This window comes from Protopterus annectens, chromosome 14.part0, assembly GCF_019279795.1.
Source record: "Protopterus annectens isolate FY-2018-M chromosome 14.part0, PAN1.0, whole genome shotgun sequence".
Lineage (NCBI taxonomy): Eukaryota > Metazoa > Chordata > Ceratodontiformes > Protopteridae > Protopterus > Protopterus annectens.
Window position 1 is genome coordinate 388,097,346 of NC_056748.1, and position 15,724 is coordinate 388,113,069.

Here is a 15,724-nt window from a genome sequence, read left to right on the forward strand (position 1 = left end):
ATAGTAATACTGATTCATAGAAGTGATGACTTAGCTAAACTGCTTTCTAACTGGATTATATGTTAACTGTTGCATGATCCTTGCAACATGAATTATATATAGGAATCCATGCTAATTCACACTAATTTAGGTAGCTTCCTATTACTTTTTCCACATGCTTGAGTTGACTGAGTGTTCATAATCCTTCATTTTATTATTTATATTTGTTTGTCAGGATAGTGCACTGATCCTACCCACGTAAATCTGTAAATGCAAAGCTCAAGTAGTTTAAATGGCTATGCATCTTGAGGATATGTATGTCACTGTAAACACAAATACTTATATGTCTTTAATGATGCAGACTTGAACACAAAATTAATTTTCACTGGCAGACAGTTATGGGCAGCACAGTCGTGCAGGGGATAGTGCTCTTGCCTCATGGCAAGAGGTTACCCAGTTCGTATCTTGGTTGGGGGTGCCTTCTGTGCGGAGCTTGCATGTCCTCCTTGTGTTCACATGGATTTCCTCTGGGTGCTCTCTTTTTCTCCCACATTCCAAAGACATGCAAGAAGTGGATTGGACACTCAAAACTGGCCATGCGTGTGCATGAGTGTGTGTGGTTTGGAAGAAATGCTGCAGCAGGGCTAGCCACTTCGCGGTGTAAACCTTGGCTCTAGACGATTGCCACTGTTGAAGTGACACCCTGACCTCATGTGCAAAAATGGAAAAAAAGGTGTTGTGGGTGGGTGGGTGGATGGATGAATGAATGAATAGACGGACGTGTCACCAGTTGATGAGTGTATGTTTCTCTCCACCAGATGGCAACATGCCAGGGCAGATTTCTTTGTATTTGTTTGGCAAGAATTGTTATATGATGTGATTTTATCAATATATTAATTCTAAGTGCCTATTTTCTGGGGCAGCCTGGAAGCACTGTGCATCTGTGGGACTTCCACAGAGTTTTACACATACACAGATACAAATGGAGGCCGGGGCAGTTAAACCCAAGGTTTTAGTATGAAATTCATTTGCAGGTCATAGCCTTAACCATTTGGCATAAACTGATAGATTGCTTTTATAAGTTAATAGGTGTTTACTAGGCTAATGACCCCAAGGGTTTTTTAAGTCTAGCCATGCATCCCAAATCTGTGACAAGTTCTTGTACCCTTGATAAGTGTAAGCAGGGGCTTGAGAGATGAACCTTTTACAGGCTGCCTATGTCCATTAGAGATGTAGGTGCCAAACCAGGGATGAATTTCCTGTTCTCCATCCATTTGTCCAAGTTACACTTGAATTGGGTTAGGATGGAACTTTGCTTCACATGGATGAGGAACCTGTTCCAGAGAAGGAGTAGTGCCCAGGATACATACCGGTTTCCCCAGCAGGTCCTATTTATATCACAGGCAAGGTTTACGTCTTTAGAACAGGTGTTTCTCTGTTTTTTGGGGATATGCAGGAGGTCCTTCAGAGTGCAGTGTGACAATGCCTTGTTTGCCAGGCATAGATCTCCACTCAACAGCTTGTAGGAGACAGAATACAGGGATAGAACCTTGAGGTGGTCTGCACAGGACATATTACTTGAGCCTTGCATTTTTGGTGAGGAACCTCTTTGGATATTCCAATTGTTGAATATGCCCATAGAAAAGGGGGCATTGTATTCTGTGATAGGTTTGATAAATGACAAATACAGTGGAACAATGACTTCCTTGGACCTAGATGCCATACCTTTGTTTATATGTTGCACAATGTAGAATGATTTCCTTAGTACTGCAGACAAGTGATGGTCAAAAGCTAGATTGCTGTCTGTCTCTGTCCACAAGTTCCTGATTACTGGGTCAGCTCTTAGAGGTGTGTTGTCAATATGATAGCTAACAAGGGTGGATGACTTACTGAAGGATATTTGTATGCATTTCTTGATATTTAGCTTTAGTCTGTGGCTCTGGCACCAGTTATTTGTCTTGTCATCCCTTCCTGGAGAACATTTGTGTCGGTGTGGGATTCATTGATGGCTCCTAATTTGCAATCATCTGCAAATGTAGTCATCCAGAGGCCATTGACATTAGTCTTGACTTCAGAGAAATAAATGCCAAAAAGTACTGGTCCCAGGACTGATCCCTGAGGGACTCTGCGTGTGGCTGGCCTCTTTGTAGAGGTGGACTCTCCAATTCTAACTTTCTGGGTCCTATCTGTGAGCTAGGGGTCTATGTCTAACCATTAAATAGCACATTCCTTAAAAGGGCATTCATCATACACACACCATCAAGGGCTGTATCTGTTCCATGGACTGCTAGTTACAGTTAAAAAAAAAAAAAAAAAAAACGCTAAGAATTTTACTGGCTTTCATAGCCATAAATCAGGTAGTAAGCACTGTCAAAAAGGCAGTGTAACTCAGTCGTTTACATTTACACTCCCCTTCCATGCATCTCAAATGTCCAGATTTTTGCCTTATATGTTTGTCTCTTCCTCTTAAATTCCATTGTTTTTGGACAAATTACCAAGTACTAAAGACACTAAATAATGACATACATTTAGGTTTCTCAGTTCATATCCTTCAGAAAAAACAGGTGAACACACTTCCTGTTATTCTAGTAACTTTCTAAGTTTATAGCAGGAAGTCAGGACAGGCTACCAATGAACAGCAGGCAGAATCTTTTACTCTGCCCATCTTTTTGCCTAGCTCGAGTCCCATATTTAACAACTTAAGCAGGAAGGTACTTAACATTTGTTAAGGTCAGGTTTCACGCCACTCTAATGCTTAACTGGTATGTATTTTTCTGAATATCAGAATGTAATCACCATGCTGCATGCACTACAGTATTTTTAGTTTGATATTCTTAAAAATTTGATGGTAACTTTCTTTAAGTGAATGTAATGAAAAAGATGACACTAATGTGCCATGCTGAGTAGTAACAAATCATAGCTGCACAGAAGTGTTTTATTTACTATAATCTCCGCAACATTAAAATTCAGCAGTTTTTACTGTTGTAAATAAAATAAAAGCACGGGGAAGGTTGGAAATATTAACCTCTCAAGCTTCCCCTTGGAGATTTATGCATCTTTCAGTGTCCTTTGAGCAAAAGTGTCAAATATTGTTAACATTTACCTTGTGTGCTATTCTCTATACTGCTTGCAAAAGTGAATAAAAGTATATTAATCAGGACTGTAATTTATTTAAAAACTATTAGCTACCACAAACAAAATAATTCTGGTTAATAAAGAACACTTTTAAATCCAGCACACTAGTGAAGAAGTTGGGAAGAGTCACTGCCAGTTTTCACCTTAATTTATGACAAACAAAGCAAAGCAAAAACAGTATATGGAATGATTGTAGATTATAGATAGATGCATGCACGGTACTTCAGATGAGATGTTAAACTGAGGCCTCATCTGTCTGGCTTAGTGGTAGCTCAGGTGGATGTAAAAGATCCTATGGCACTTATTGAGAACAAAAAAATGTTGCTTTATTTATATATGTGTATATACATGCACCATTTACATTATTTGTCCAGGGCCATTAGGAGAGACTGGTATAGCCAGTGATGAACAATGGCTCTGAGGTAGCCAGAAAGAATGAAGCAGAAGTGGAACAAACAAACAAACAAGGCAGCACAAGATAGATGGCGGGGGGGGGGAGGGGGTGTTGAGACTGCTCATCCAATTATCTGGGTTTGCATTAAAGATTGCAACTGTATTTGACATGTACTGGAAGTTTGCTTCAGAGGTCAGGGATACATTGCTATTTGAATCTGTCACATTAGCATGTCTTATTTATCTTTTAATAAAGGTTTATCTCCTTTAACCAGGTATTTGAGGAACCCGTTTGTTCTGCATAGGAATGAAAGGTTAAGGATGATGAATTATTTCTAGGTCAAAAGCCTAGACACAGATCACCATAGAGGAATCTGGAAGAGAGAGGGCTGCTAGTCTGATTGGATAATTAAGGATCTTAATGCTGTTGATTTTTTTAGCTAGGAATCCCTAATATCTCCCAAGCTGAGTGATATGTTTAGGCTGATACAAGCCAAAAGAGGCATTATATTGAATAATGGGTCTAATGAGAGTTGAGTAAAAGCAAATTGAAGACTTCAGATCCAGAAGTGAAGGTTTTGGACATTAGATGATCCAGATAGAACCTTTCTGAGTGTCTGGGGAGACGTGATGTTTCAAAAGAAAAGGAATTATCAACAAGGGTGCCTAGAACCTTTATTACAGCATCTGATTGGAGGAGTGTCTCACCTGCATGGTCTGATGTGAAAATATGTTGTTTGATAAAATGAACTGTACTATATTTTATAACATTTAATTTAAGATTACTGTCCTTGCACCAGTTTTTGATATGGCTCTCATCTCAACTCATGTTGGCGTAATTGTGGATGAATGGAAGATTGAATAACAACACTATTTTTACAGTTGTTTGCAAACTTAGATAAATAACCATAGGCCAGGGGTATTGACCTTGCAGATGTGGGAAATAGATCCAAACAGGACTGGACTCAGTAGTGAACCTCAGCATTTGCTACTAGTAACATTTTTGCTTTCAGAACAAGCACCTACAACTCTCACCACATGGGTCCTATCAGACAACTAGTTTGGTATCCACTGCACAATAATATTTGGACTTACATTCAGATTTACAACTATGTCAATGATGCCTGCATGGGGAATAGTGTCAGATACCTTAGCAAGTTCCATTTGTGTTGTAAGTAGTATAGTACTGCTATCCACTGTTTTGGTGACTTTCTAAAAAAAATAAATGAATGAGGTTAAATTTGCAGGATATGAATTGACAAAACCATCTTGATGAGGGTCCAAGGTTTAGAGATTTTCAATTCATAACTTCACATATGAGTTTAGTTAAACTAATGAGTCTGCAGTTATCATGGCTATAGCTGGGCCATTGTTGTGTAAGAGAATTACAGTTGCTGTTTTCCAGGATTCAAGAATGTATCCAATGAAGAAACTTAGATTAAGGTTCATGGCAGTATTCTTAGCTTTATGAGGGGTGAAAGGCCTGTCCCATAGGGGTGACTGGGACTGTGGAATCTGTGGAATAGCTGTGACTATATGTGGAGAAAATTTTTCACAACATTTGTCAGCTTGACTATTAGCTATTTCCTTTGTGTCAGAGTGGACACCTGTTATTGTGGACTAGCTCCATATATTGCTGAGTTTTAGTTTTTAACTTTCTGGCATAGGTAAAGAAAGATTTATAGATGTTCTTCATTAGATCATAGTTATAGTGGCCATAACAATACGGGACATATACTGCCAAGGATACTGGATGTCTGCCCAGTCTTCAAAGCTTTGTCTATCCAGTCTTCAAAGCTTTGGGATCCTTTCTTGTACATAATACAAATGCTCTTAGCATGGGATTACATGTTTGTTAACAGGGATATAAGGGCATGCTGAAAATCTGAATTTTCTTGTCATACGTACACTCATGCAGACTTGTCATCATTTTAGAGGTGTAAGTTTTAGTAGTCAGCTTCAGACACAGTTTCTGTCAGATAAATATCCTCATTAGGGAACCTTCCTTTTTCTGTGGAAAAGTTATATTAAAATTTCTTATGTCTGTCAGGAAGGGTAAATGTTGTAGTAGACAGATTTACATTTCCTCCATTCCTAAAGCTATAAGAGGTAGGTTGAATTCTCTAAACTTCTGTCTTCAGAATAAGTTCCTTTGGATTTGATACACATGGCCATGACAATGTACTCCCCTTCACAGATCTCCCCGTTCAGCACAAAAAGGAAGAAACTTGAGAAAGAGGTTTCTGAATATTCTCAGCCTCAATCCCTTTTATTTAGTCTGAGTCTGATGTCTCTGCTGAGGTGTCTTTGCATTCCTTGGTCTGTCAATCTGGCTGACCTGGTTCCTTTGGCTCAACCGGTCTGGAGGTCATTAAGGCCTGGGAACTAAGCACATTCTTTCAGACCATATGACAAGCTGAACTTACCAAGAAGGGAGTACAACAAATTCTTCTCTCTGAGGGTTAGGCAGGCATTCATCAAGTACTGATGAGGAAGCCATGCTGGGTCACTTATGAAGGCCTGACCCTTAGATTCCACTCTTAAGACTGTAAGGCTTGAGATGCCCCAAAAGGACATGAAAAACAGACTTTTTATTCCCTCCTTCCACCCCTTCTTTGCAGAAGTCTTCCCATGAAAACTAGTATAACTTTGCACAGAGCTTATTTAGGGCAGTCCATTCCCTACAACCAACTCTTCCAACTTCCATCCTTGTTAAGAGAAAGAGTACCCCCCTTCTTCAAAAGAATATGATCTTTCTGTATCTGATGTTGAGGCTATGCCTCTCAGTGATCCTGCCTAACTTCCTGTAAATCAGAATCTGAAGACATCTTCTCTTCAGAGACTTCCAACAACGAAATAGCCTTTGGGGATACAATTTCTAAAATGAAAGATTATTTTAATTGGGAAGATAAGGAGGTATCAGAATCTCATAAAATATATTATGAATTACTAAGCATGGATTCCCCCAAACCAGTGGTCATACTTCCTGTGTTAGTATCTTTACAGGATGCCTTTACTTCTTTCTGCTTCTGCCTCATCTGATTCTAAACTTACTGCCCCCTATAAAACCTGACATATTCTACAGGGTTCCACTCTCACAAGGTGCAAACACTTTAATGAACTTAAAATAAGCGCTTTCGTCTTGTATGCAAGACTGCAAGACGAAAGCGCTTATTTTAAGTTCATTAAAGTGTTTGCACCTTCTGAGAGTGGAACTTCGTCTGTTTTAGTTTGCTGAGTGACTACAATTACTTGCATATTCTACAGGGTACCTGACACGTAAACTACTCTACAAAAATTATGTGGCAGACCCTGCTATTATTTATTTGTATGGAGATAGATTTTCCATGGCCTTTTTTTAACTACTAACCCTGCCCCAAATGACAAAGATAACTATACATTTAACATATTTGGAAAAAAAAACATTGCATCTTCCACTCTGGTATTTAGGGCCTTCAGTTGCCAAAGCCTCATATCTAAAAATTTGTTATCCATTTGTGCTAATAGAACCTAGCTACCCTCCCTAACTCTGACACTAAATCTAGTTTTATGGATATGTTAGACTCTGCTACATGTCACTAAGCATTCTGTTAAGTCTGCTTATTAGGCAGTAGATGATGTGTCTCGGGCTGCTGCTACAGGTACAGTAATGCATCGGAATGCCCGAGTAGGATTATAAAACTTCCATGTTGATGTTAAAGCCTGGCTATTAAATTTGCCACTCCACAGATAACTTTTGTTTGGGAACTGTTCCGCTGAAGTACTCAAGAAACTGGAAGAAAGGAGAAATTATTGAAAAGACACAAACAATTGTTCCTGACACATGTACCAGAATACCCAAGGAATTCCTTTATTTTTCCATTGAACTTTTTTCAGATGCCCTGTAAATCCTATCAGTAAAAACCCACTAAGTAGAAACATAAATAAAAATGGCAGGGTGACTGAAAAAGGAAAGGAGAAGGATTTCAAGGACACTTCTTTCAAAAGAAAAAAAATAATTGACTTACCTATGCCTTTTTACTCCTCCCTTCCTCACCCCAACCTTCCTTTCTAAATTGCAGCTGATCTTTCCTTCATCTGTGGAAATGAATAACTTCAGATACCTGGGCCCAAACATAATTCACAGTAGTTACAGACTTCATTGGGTATTCCCTCCATCTCAGGTTGGGATTCTCCTACAAAGAACTATATTCATCTGTTACATCAAATTATTTTGGATTTGCTGTCTGAAGGAATGATAGAGACAGTCCATCTATCCCAATAAAGCAACAGCATTTATTCAAGAATGTTTTTTATTCCCAGCTAAAAGAGCAAATTTAGAGCTGTTTTGGACCTTTCTAAGCTAAACATCTTTCTATTGGTACAAAAATTCAGGATGCTTACTATACAAACAATTTCCCCTTCCTGTTTTCCAGAGCCTTTCTAATCATTTTGGACCTCAAAGCTGCCTACCTATGCACTCTACTACACAAAAGTCATAGATTTTACCTAAGATCTTTAACTTTGGGATTGCAGTTTCATTCTGTATTTTTGCCTTTTAATCTTTCCATCACCAAGTGTTTTCACAAAGTGCCTTTCCCATTCATTTACCACATCACTACAAGCTGTTCACGTTTACCCCATTTGGACGATTATCTTACCCCAGCTCCCTCTGTCCAAGCCACTGTAGCAGCTCTTCAGTTCACTACTCAGCATCATGGGTTTCAAACTAAACTAAAAAAAGTATTTTTTTTTGAGATCCCACTCTTAGATTAGTGATCCTTCTAGACACTGCAATGTCAACAGCTTTTCAAGAGACCTCTTATCTTCACTTTTTAAATGAAATAATCAAAACATTCCCAAAATAAGACAGTGCCTCAGAATTCTGTGTTACATGGTTCCATTCTAATGGCTCCATTTGCCAGACTTCTTATGAGAAAAATCCAGTGGTACCTCAAATTAGTTTGGGTCCAGCACAATCATCCTTTAACCTTCCTATTTTTATCAAGAAGGAACTGTTATGGTGAACCAGTCAGCTCTTACTGCATCCCAGCCTCCCTTTCTTGCTTCTCTCCTACTCAGCCAGTCACAACAGATTCTTCAGACTTTGCATGGGGAGTATTGTCTCAAGATATCAGGAACAGAGTATAAAGGATCAGTCCAGATAAAATCACTTTAGCTAACAGATATAGGAGTTTCTCTTTCTCTCTCTCTCTGATACCCTCCCTGTGGGAAGAATAAAGACGCCTTGTTGAAGTTTCCAGTAGTTTATTTAGTTAAGCAGGTAGATGGACGAGTGTTCTTGTTATAATCTGGATGCAGAAAAGTCAGTAATACTGATTTGTAATCGTGACAGTGTCACAAAATACTGTAAATTATCTAATAAAGTAACATAAAGATGTTGCCATGAGTAACCAGCAAGAACGAGAAGAGGTGTGTGTGTGTGTGTGTGTGTGTGTGTGTGTGTGTGTGTGTGTGTGTGTGTGTGTGTGTACACAAGTACTAGACTACTGAAGTGCACTTTTATATAGCTTATTATTCATATGCTGGAAGTTTAGGTACCCATCCAGTCTTGTAGCTTGGTAGGCAGCTGAACATCATCAAATGCATGGAAAAGAGAAAAGAAGAATATGACAACTTATTGTATTGAACACATTAACCTTGGACACAATGTAATTTATTTTATTTTATTTGACATTTGTTGACCGGGATAGTCCGACTGAACTCTTGCCCTTTTTCAGTGGAGGCCCGGGGAGAAAAGCTCCACAATCGTACATAACTGATAATAGAGTAAAATACATGATAATAGAGAAAAGCACCACAATCAGATGAGAATGATAAAGGGAGAAATAACAATACTAGTAAATTCAAGTTAACATATGCCAATATACAATCATTAGTGTCCAAGGTAATTGAAAAGCATTGCTTAGTTCACAATATTTACAAGAAAGATAAGTTTGTTGCAGCAAAATAAGTTGTATGGAAAAATTCATTGTGTCAGGGAGTGTAAGGAGTATAGTGAGAGCAAAGTGTCAAGTTTAGACTATAGCAGCCTTTAATGACCATTTTTTGCAGTTTCAGAGAATAAGGATTTGATGGATAGGAGTGAAAGAGTAGCATGAAAAGAGATTTACTAGAGGGGCAGAAGATTTAGTTGGTAAGGATAAGAGGGGGTAGAAGAGGTAAGTTTGAGGGGAAAATGAGTTAGCAGAGAGGTAGTCCAGTATGGTATGTTATAGAATTTAGTGAATGTGTGAGGTGAGGCCAGAAGATTCAAGAGGAGTGTTTACAGTGACATATCCAGGTGCTAGTTAATACATTTTTGAGTGTGATTTTGAAGTGTTGTGAATTATTAATGCTTCTGATATCTAGTGGAAGTTTATTACAAGGGGGGGGGGGTAAGTATACAGATTATGTTCTATTGAGGTTCTAGGCTTGTAGATTTTGGTCAGTACTTCGGCGGGTCCTGGGAGGGGTGTAGAAGGAGACTAGTGGGGTGATAGGACAGGAGGAGGACTTGTGCAGATGAAGTGTGTGATTTGTAGCTGAGAGAGTAGTAGTTGGTGGAGTAATTCTAACCAGTTTAAGATGTTGAGGGCATGACAGTGGTGAGACTTGTTGGTTTGGTAGCAGCACATCTAGTGGCTTCTTATAAGTTGATTCTAGTTTGGTTAAGTTCATGAGGATTTGTGAGCTGCAGAAGATACTAGGTAGAAGGTAGGTATGTGGAAGTGAGATGCTAACCTCATTTGACAGGAACTTTTTATTTCTGTAGAGAAGTCCAGATTTTGGTGGGGTTTCTTGATGCTATTATGTGTAGGTCAGATTTCAGTTGGTCATCTATAATGGCTGTAGAAGTTTAATATGAGATTCTACTGTGATAGAGGTGTTGTTAAGGGGTTAGGCAGAGAAAGTGGGTTTTAGGTGGTTGGGGGATTTTGGTAGAAAAGCAGGACTTTTGTCTTATTTGGATTTAAGATTAGCAGATAAGCCATTTTTCAATAGATTTGAAGGATTTTTGGGTTAGGGAGTTTAATTCTGAGAGGTTATCAGCTATGATGATGACTGTAGAATGAATATTGAATGAGAGATGATTGTGAACAAGATGTATGTAGGAGATTGGTAACTATGTTGAATAATAATGATCCAAGTAGTGATCCTTGAGGAACTCGCATCTTGATAGGAAGAAAGCCATTTGACAGATTGCTGTCCATCAGTGAGGTAACTGCCAAACCAGGAAATAGTTGAAGTGGAAAGATTTAGATCTGAGAGTTTGGACAGCAGCAGCAGATGAAAGCCTGTGGTGAGTGCTTTGGGCAGGTCAAGGAATAGGCAGGAGACTAGTTTGTTGTTATCTCTGGCTAGTGCGATAGTACTGGTGAAGGCAGTGAGTTCTGGTGATGTACTGTGGTTAGGGCGAAAGCCATGTTGTATGGGGTAAGTAAGTTTTCTTGAATTAGGTAGTCCATGATTTGCTCACGGACACATTTTTCTAATATTTTGGAGAGGGGACAGAATTGCTATTGGCCTGAAGTTATAAAGTTCAGTGGCGTTACCTCCTGTATGTATGGATATAGTAAAGAGTTGTTTCCAGATAGAGGGTAGTTTGGATTCAGTTACTGAGTGGTTGATAAGGAGAGAGAGAGAGAGAGGAAGGGCAAGGGAGTTATCAGCTAAGTTAAGGAAGACAGGAGGTAGGTTATCAGTTGAGGAGCAATGTTTTAGTTTTAGAAGTATGTGTTTTATATAGGTTGTAGATACAGGTTTAAGAGAGAGTTTTGTTAGATGTAGAGGAGGTAGAGAAAGCAGGAGGGTTGACAGAGTTAGAAGTTTGGATCAGTTTGCTGACTATGAAGTAGGTGTTAAATGTAGACGCTGTTTCTTGGGGAGTATTATTTGAGCAGGGATTGGGAGTGGAGGAGTTACCTGGATGAGGTATTTCATTGATGGAGTTCCCAAATTTCTTTGGACTGGTCATGTGAGAGTTTTGAGGTTTGTTGTAGAAGTACTTTTTGTCTTTGTTTATGTTTTTTGGTAAGGTTGCAAAGTTCTTTGTACTTTTGAAGATGAGGAGGGGATTTTGTTTTGGTCCACATTTTCCAAGCTTTGTCTCTTTTTATGCATTGGGGAGTGTATAGTTTGTGATAACCAGGGAAGCTGCATAATTTTACTCTGACAGTTCGTAGAGGAGCAAGGGTTTTAAGAATATTTAGGAATACATGTTGAATTTTTGCCCTGCCTCATCTAGAGGTAGATGAGTTAAGAAGGACCAGTTTATTATGCAGAGAAAGTTATTAAGAGTATCAAAGTGGAAATTGGAGAGTTTGCAGTATTCTATGTATTTATGTGGTCTGGCAGAATGAGAGGAGAATCTTGTCACTTTGATTGGTGAGTGGTCACTAAGCGAGTAGGGTATAGATTCAGGGTAGTGATATTTGTGAGGATTGGAAACTAGTATCCGGTCAATAAGAGAAATGGAGTTGGTTAGTTTGATAGTATAGGTAGGAGTGGAGATAAGTTGGGTGAAGCCATGCAAGTTGATGCATGTGCTAGGACAGCTAGAGGAGAGTGATAGACAGTTTATATTAACATCCCTAGGAGAATGGCTTTGTAGGGTATATTATGTGAGAACCAGGAGACCATTTGTTCTAGTAAAGTGATGTTGTCACCGGGGGGTGTGTATATATATATATATATATATATATATGTATATGTATATATATGTATATATATATATATATATATATATATATATATATATATATATATGTATATATGTACATATATACACACATATATATATATATATATATATATATATATATATATATATATATATATATATTGCAGCTTCAGTTAGTGTATTGTGGTTATTTATTTTGCAGCTGTTAGTTAGGAGTTCAGCAGAAGAGAAAGAAGGGGAAGGTTAGCTATGGGGGATAGTGTGAGGTGGTTGGAATAAATTATTGCAACTTCGGCTCCTTTTTTCTTTGGTCTATTTAGACGTAAGATGTTGTAACCTGAGTCTAGGAATTCTTTGTCAGCATTATGAGACTTCAGCCAAGTTTCAGTAAGAGTTGTTATATCTGGGGAGTGGTGTGTCATCCAAGCATAAAATTTACTTACTTAATTGAGTATGCTTTGAATATTCATGGAGTAAAATGATGTGTTTATTAGGGAGTTTAGGGTCAGGCATCGTCGGATTAGTGGCAATGTTATTAGTGAGGTTGAAGGAGTTTGGTCCAGGATTGGGATGAATGTCTCCAGATAGTAGCAGGGAGTTGGACAGATGGGTTCAGATGTGGAGTCAGAGATTATAGAAGTGATATTCTGGCTTATTTTTAGGGGTGGTTGAGGTGTAGGAGGGAATTTTTATTTTGGAAAAAGAGGGGTTAGATGGAGAGAAGATAGAGGGTGAAATTTTGAAAGAGTATGGTGACTGAGAGAATGGAGTATTGTGAATAGAGGTTGGAGAAGGGTGTAGTGGTTTTAGTTGGGTTTTATAAGAGGAGAGGTAGTATAACACTAGCAGAATGGATGTAGAGAGGAGAGGGGATAATCATGATGTTATAATGCTGGTTGGGGAGAAGGAGTAAGTACAGTATGTAGAGAGAAGTTTGTGAGTTGAGGGTAATGTTATAGAAGAGTAATAGTATAGTTTGGGTATGGGGTTGTGTGTGGTATGCATATGGAGAAGAGAAAGTAGAAGGTGGTAAGGTTGTTGTGGTAAGTGTGTGAAGTTATAGGAAGATGATAAAATGTTAAGGTGTTCTGGTAAGTATGTACACTTCTGGAATGGTGGTGTGTGTAAAGAGGTTTGTGTATAGTACCTAGGCGTTCTTAGGAGGAGATGTTCAGGTGAGTTGGAGAAGTTTAGGTGGGGAGGAGTTGTGTAATAATTTATAAAGAGTGAGAGAGGAGGAAATTAGTACTGAGTTTCAGACTAAGTATTAATGTGAATTAGGATGTATGTAAGTAAGGTAGAGGTTGGGTAGAAAGTAATTGGCTTAGAGAGGCAGGAAGGGGAGGGGCTTAGCGGGAGGGGTAAAGTGATGGTTAAGCATTAATATAAGCATTTATGTATCCTTCATCAAGTGGGTCTTTACAAATTTGTTAGATTTGATATGTACTAAAGCTTTCATATTTTTTATGCAGAAGTCAGGGTAGATAGAAATGCCATTTTAAATTTGATTCCATGCTGTATCAGTATTTGAACCTTTTTCTCCATATTAGTTCTTTCAAACCTAGTCCCCTTAGGTAAATCAGCTGATTTTTTTAAATCATAACCATTCCAGGAGAATGGTTTATTTTTCTTGTCTGCCATTAGGATCTGGAAGACATCAGCTGCAGTAAATAATTTCACATGCATACCCTTTGTGGATGACACTGTATGAGAGGGTTAAAACAGAGAGCTATGTGTACTTGCCCATATTAGTTGACAGAGCCTAGGATGGACCAGCAACATCTGAATATTTATTTCACCTCTTTGGTTTGTTACGTGGCTAGCCTTCCTTCAATCCTCAGATAAAATTATATCTACTGAATTTTCCCTCTAAGAAAGTAGTTACTTTTTTAAGGGAGGCAAAGCATTTTAGGTGGTTGAGTTTAAGGAGCATTCTATTGTCACAGTCTTCCAGTTTGCAGAGCATTTTTCATAACCAGGTATTCATTCTTCTGAACTTTTTAACAAGCTTTCTGTCTGCAATATTTGTAAGTTACAAACAGAACTTCTAAATAGTGACTTCCCATTGAGAGGCAGTGGAGGAGTTCCTTGTGTTGTTAATATTAGCTGGAGGCATATTTGAGGCCTGAAGTTCTTAGTTGCAAAAACTTTCATTACCTTCCATGTGCCCATTTGTCTGACAGTCCTCGTGTGGCCTGTCCAGGGTAAGTGGGGAAATGAGAATAATGTTTTTGCTTGTTTTTCAACACCTTTGCAGTCATGGTAGCTTTTGCTGTTTCTATTATCCATACATACTCTAAAGTTATTGCCACAAATAGAAATTGTTGAACCAAATTTTTGCCCTCACATCGCCTCAAAGAACACACTTGCCCTCAAAATGTGTAGAAAAACTGCCATAATGTAATGATTACCAACCTCAGCTCTAATCCTCATGTAGATAACTGTCTAGATTAACTAAATTATTAAATTTTTATCAAGTGATCATATTTAATACTCAACTCTCTAATTTATTGTGCAAAACTAACAAAGTTAGGGAATGCTGCTGTAGTGCAATTGTTACCAATCGTAGGTCTCAGTTTTGCATAGTTACCTAACTGAAACAGCGTAATTCTTCACTTTTTATAACGTGAATCTATGTAACATACTAAAGCATAGTTACTACTTACGTTTGAAGAGAAAATGAGTTAGTTGATGCCACTCATGTTTAAGTACATGAAACTGGAACAGGATTAAGAAGGGCAGAGTAGAATAAAGCACAGCCATGACAAGTCACATTGATACCATCTTGTGTCCCTTGTATGTTACATTTCTGATTTGAATAAACTCCAAATTATAGTGGGGCTATTTTTTTTTTTAATTTTTGAAGGTTAAGTGCTTCTTTATTTTCTACAAAATCTCATAGGTTGTTTGAGTGTAAATGGGAGGGTTAATATCTGAAGTGAGTTGAGTCAAATTTTCCACACAGATGAATCCTGGTAGAGTATAGTTTTCTTTAAGTCCCACAATTGTGCATTTTATCTTGTTACTTTGAGCATATCACCAGGATATTGCATTTTCTTTTAAAGTATTTTATATTATCAGATTACTTAATGTCGGTACAACTGATTCAGTTCACCTACATGATGGCATCTTGAGATAACAGTGTATTGTTGAGAACTGTATGACCTGGGGGTTAAACAAGACTGATTATTCTTGGGATTATCATTAATGCTTTTTATTATTATTATTATTATTGACTGAGAATGTTATTGCTTTAAAATGAATATTTAAATTCACATTACAGTTAATGTACATGATGATTTTTAGACAAAGACCTCTCAGTTTTCAAAGTAATTTACATAGTTTCTTTTCCAGTTATAGATCGCTGTTATATTACATTGTCTCTTACAGTTTCTATCTTCAGCATCTGTCTTGTTTGTTTAATTATAACATAATGATATGTTTGCTTATTTGTTAGTGTACATGTTGTAAGTTCTGTGTGTATTGCCTGCTTGGGCTTACTGCTGTTTTTTTTTTTATCTCATCCATTTTCATTTAACCTCAGCATGTACATCT

At 38.0% G+C, this 15,724-nt stretch overlaps 1 protein-coding gene across 32 annotated transcripts in view; it reads left to right on the forward strand.

Annotated features, from left to right (window-relative positions):
• Positions 1–15,724, forward strand: part of SORBS1 (sorbin and SH3 domain containing 1) — a 4,096,285-nt gene that overhangs the window by 4,004,085 nt on the left and 76,476 nt on the right. The gene's annotated exons all lie outside the window — the stretch shown is intronic.